Source organism: Mus pahari, chromosome 4, assembly GCF_900095145.1.
Source record: "Mus pahari chromosome 4, PAHARI_EIJ_v1.1, whole genome shotgun sequence".
Taxonomy (NCBI): Eukaryota; Metazoa; Chordata; class Mammalia; order Rodentia; family Muridae; genus Mus; species Mus pahari.
Window position 1 is genome coordinate 110,736,585 of NC_034593.1, and position 4,891 is coordinate 110,741,475.

At 50.6% G+C, this 4,891-nt stretch overlaps 1 non-coding gene across 1 annotated transcript; it reads right to left on the minus strand.

Annotated features, from left to right (window-relative positions):
• Positions 1–752: 752 nt before the first annotated feature.
• Positions 753–837, minus strand: Trnar-ucu. Its single transcript is given in 2 exon segments — positions 753–788; positions 801–837. It is a non-coding gene; the product is annotated as a tRNA-Arg (tRNA).
• Positions 838–4,891: the final 4,054 nt, after the last annotated feature.

Genomic DNA, 4,891 nt, shown 5'->3' on the forward strand with positions numbered 1-4,891 from the left:
TGAGTCTCTGATACAGGAATACCAAGGATGTCTACTCTTTTCCTTTACCGACAATTTTGATTTTTTACAGTTTACATGAATTAGGGGTTTTGTGGGTACAGTGAACTTTTTAAAACTCCATTGATTCCTATGCATACTGGCATTTGGTGAAGTGAAACGCTCCCTCTGTGCAAAGCTAGTCTTGTCAGAAGAGGGCTCTTGCCTCTAGCTGGCAGGCAGAGCGTGTCAACTCCAACCTTTGGACTAAAATCGTGAAGAAAGCAGACAACCCCAGAAATGCAGATTTCTGGGCCCCATTCCAGATCCACTGAAATGGCATCATGAAGTGACCACAGAGATCTGCTTTTTTTTTTTTTTTTTAAACAGGATCCACTCGAGATTCCGGAGGCGGGGTGGGGTGAGGTGGTGTACTTCTAATGCCTTAGGACTAGCCTGCGCATCCTGTTTTCTTGACCCTGCTGGGGGCCACTGTCAAGTTCCAGACGTGGGATGTAGACCCCAGGTCTATCTCAAGCTCTCATTTAGGCCCAGGTTGAGCACCTGGATTCTCTACTGCCTCCCTGTTCTCTCGACTGGGATCGGCCCGGGTCAGCTAAAGGGGTCTGAAAGCTCCGGAACTGCAGGTAAGGGTTGCGGAAAGCAGCGGGAGTGGTCTGTGGCTGTGCTGGGAATTAAGTCGTTTAGATTACAGAGAAAAGGAGTAAAAGACAGAAATCAAAGATAATTTTCTCGGTGACGAAAGAAAAACGTTTCGACTCCGCCGGGACTCGAACCCGGAACCTTTGAATGCCTTCAACCTCTAGAAGTCCAATGCGCTATCCATTGCGCCACGGAGCCACCTGTTGGAGTTTCCGCGCATCTGCCCTATTAAGCTAGAGGCAACGGCCCCGCTCCCGGGCCGACACGATCGCGGTCGCCTCCGTCGCCGGAGCCCAGCCGCCGCGCCTAGGACATCTCCAACGGTAACGGCGAGGCCGGCGGGCGCCCAGCTGCCCGGGAGCCGCCGCTGCTCAGCTCAAGGGGCGGCGATGCGGCCCGCGGGTCGGGAGAAGCGCCGCGGGAGCCCGTCGTCTGTCGCCGACCCCGCCTGTCCCTCCCTGCCTGCCCCGCAACCCCGCCTACCAGTGTCCGGCGGCCGCTCCCCTCCGGCCCGGGCCGCCGCGGCTGCAGGCCCAGACCGGCCGTTGCGCCGTCCCGCCGGGTGACGCCGGGCACTTCCGTCGCCACCTGCGAGCGGCGAGGGCGAGCGGCCGCGCCCGGGAGGCGGCGAGGGCGAGCGGCCGCGCCCGGGAGGCTGCGAGGCGAAGGCGGCGACCCATCGCGGGTCTCCCGGAGCTCTTCCCTGACGCCGGGACCTGCGGCTGCGAGTGCGGGCCGACGCGACGTCTGTGTGCGTGCTTGTGCGTGTTTATCTGCGCGGGGCTTCGGGGAAACGGGGTTTGGGTTGCATTTCGCTCCCCACAGACCCAGAGCCGAATTTCTGAGGTATCCGGGCTCTGGTGGCCTGAGGGGGGCGACGCGCCCCGCACCGAAGCATCCTCCCGGGAGCTTTATCCGCCGCGCAGCCGCCGGTGCCCGCGCGCGCCCCACGCGCGTCCGAGTGGGCGGCCTCCGGAGGCGGACGGCGCGGGTGGGGAGCGCGCGGGTGCGAGCGCCTCGGCTGCAGGGCGCGCGGCCGAGCGAGATGGCGGGGGTCCCCCACACCCACACCCGCCCGGTGCCAGCGCTGGACCCCTCATCTCTTTGCTCAGAAGGGCGGGGTCGCCGCGAATCTGAGCGGCGGCGTGGGAAGGAGTGGGTCTTCGGTTCCCTAAACCCTCCCCATCTCCATCAGGGCGACCCCCGAAGCCCCCCGGAGAGAACTAGCGAAATAAAAAACCTGGTTGCTAGGCAACGGCCGCTGCCAGACAAAAGCCCAGGCTCCGGCTCCAATCAGCGTGCGGCTCTCCCGGCCCCGCCTGCACGGGACTCGCGTGGCGCGACCTGACGCTGACATCTCTGCACCAAACCAGCATCAGTCTGTGCCCACGGGGTGGTCTCTGCCAGGCAGAATTGGTCATCAAAGGATAGGGTCCTTTGCCTCGCACGGTTCGCTAAAAGGGGAGAGATAATTCTCAGTGGGGGAGGGCATTTGTATGTTAAGGATTAGTACCAGCATCTCCATTATCGAAGGGAAAACCGCAGCTACAGAAAGTAAATCACACACATAGGAGTACCCAGCTAGTGAGGCAAACTGTAAAGAGCCAGACTTTATTCTACCTTGGAGGCTGATTACCTTATCTTTCACGGCTTTATCGACATTGACAGAACACGTGTGGACTATTGACAACAAAAGCAGTAGCCAGAGGGGCAGCATGTTTATATTGGTTCCCTGAACTCGGATTCTCTGAGGAACAAGGCATATGGGTCCCAGATGCATGCTTGCACACAAAATGGTTTTCATTACAGGAGAGGATTGCTGAGCTCAGAAACTACTATGCTTTATGGTGAGCAGCAAGCAAGCCTGTTCTTTGTTCTGCAGGGAGACATTACCTCATCTCTCAAAATTGCTCCTTGCAAACACAGCTCTGAAATAGGGCCCGAAGAAAGTGATCAGCCTTGCGTTCGTGGCACACCCAACAAGAGCATGAAATGACACTTGCCTCTACAGTGACAGAGTTCTGTCTGATGCCGGCCTGTTTCATTCCATAAGAACACTTTCCTTATCAACAAGGGTCTTAAACACTGTTATGCCTCTTAAAATGGGCAATACCCCTTAAAATAGAATAATACATTAAAACCAGCTATTTATAAACAGTATCTTTACTGAAGGCTGCAATGTGTCACACACTGGTGATACCTCAAGTGCTCCGGTGGTTCTTAAACTTGTTTACAGCTCACGTAGGGAAAGAGACACTCAGTGTTCGGTGTGAAAACCACACATAGAAATTTTACCTGGAGGCATTGGTGCAAAATCTCCAATTCTGAGATGTCACTGACATGCTTAGCGATTGTGACTCATACTGGAAAGTTCTGAAGAAGGGAACAGAAAAGCATATGCTAAGGAAAGATGTGCAGGTAGTCACTTCAGCATAATGAATTAAAGAATTGGAGATAGTTCGTCCCTTCCACTGGTTGAGACCTAAACATTCTTATCTATGAGCAGAAATACTGAGCCAGCATTAGCAGAGACTATGGGGAAACCATGCTGTGTGAAGCATTTGAGACAGTCAAGGTTGTCCGGCAGGATGTATGGCAGATACTCGGTGCTTCTCCGCCAACAAGCGGTTTATAGAGTCTCTTTTCCAGGGGCAGGCTATTATCCTAGAAAAAGAATGCAGGCGTGTACTGGGTTGCTATATGAGGAGAATAATTTAATGGGGTTTTGTTCTCCGTTATAAACTTAAGAGCTGACTGGGAATATAGAATAAACAGTAATTATACATCTGAACCAAGAACTCCTGCAAGGACAAAAAAGCAATCTCTCCCTGTCGGCAGAGGGAGCCAGAGCATGGGCTACAGTCGCCTCCCACAGAGCACAGCTCTGCTCTTCCCTAGAGTCCCTCAGCAGAGGGAGCCAGAGCATGGGCTACATGCTCTTCCTAGAGTCCCCTAGAGTCCCTAGAGTCCCCCCCCCTCCCGACAAGACAACTGTAACTCAAGAGAAATACCTTTTTTGGGTGTTCAAACCCAATACATAGCGTTAGGGGTCTGCAGTAATATTTTCATGTTTGTCTGGCAGAATTATTTCCAAGTTGCTACATTGTTCTATGTGCACTTGGATGCATTTCTGCATTCTCCTGAATTTCTAAAGATCTGTGTTGCTAGCAATTTTTATTAGCTTTGCTTTACTCTAGAGGGTACCGTTGGTGAGTATTTGGCATGACACAGGCCTACTATGAGAGGTAAAGTATAAATTTATCACCAAGGACTCTGCACATTCCCCAAGAGATACGTAGCCTATGGAAATGAAGCAGTATAAATATAATGTAAATATAGATTTCATATGTAAGGTAATGTATGAAAAGTAGAAAATTGCAATTGGGTATCTCTGACAACAAAGTATCTTTTAGCCTGATTCCCCAATAATAAGCACAGACTACTATATTGATTGTAAAATTTGCAAAAGATAAATTCTTAGAAAACAGTGTCTCGAAAAAAACAAAACAAAACAAAAAAGAAAGAGAAAGAAGAAAAAGAAAGAGAGAAAGAAAGAGAAAGAAAGAAAGAAAGGAAAGAAAGAAAGAAAGAAAGAAAGAAAGAAAGAAAGAAAGAAAGAGAAAGATAGATAGATAGATAGATAGATAGATAGATAGATAGATAGATAGATAGATAGATATGTGGTAGGAGTTTGCAATCATGGACTGATGTTCAAGTCTTGGCTCTGCCTCTTGTTTTCGAGCCTTGATTCTGAGCCTTCTTTTCCTGGTCTGGGAAACCATCACAGTACTGTAAGGACTAGTGCTTGCAAGAATTTACCTCAGTCCTGGCACAACGTAAATGTGACAGCTGGCTTTTGCTCTTGTTGTTAGCAGTCATCTGTCAATCAAGAAAGCAAGACCTCTCGGGTCCTGGAGAAACAAAGTTCAGACACAGCATCAGTTAAGCTTGTTGCAACTCTCAGTCTCCCTGCCCTACCCCTGCACAGCGTGTTCCAAGCCGCTACCACTTATCTCCTCTGCCTGAAAACACCGAAATTCAAATTCAAATTCAAGATTTTCCCAAAGTTTTCCTCTTAGGAAGTTTGAACAGCTAATTGTTTTCAGTTGTTCAACTACACCCATAAACAAGGGTGTAAGCCACCCCAAAGGACTTTTGAAGACAAGTGTCTTTGCAGATAAAACCTGGAGCAACATTTAAGAGTTGGAACTTTTTTCCCTAAAATATTTAAGTACTGAGTTTCAGCCAGGCA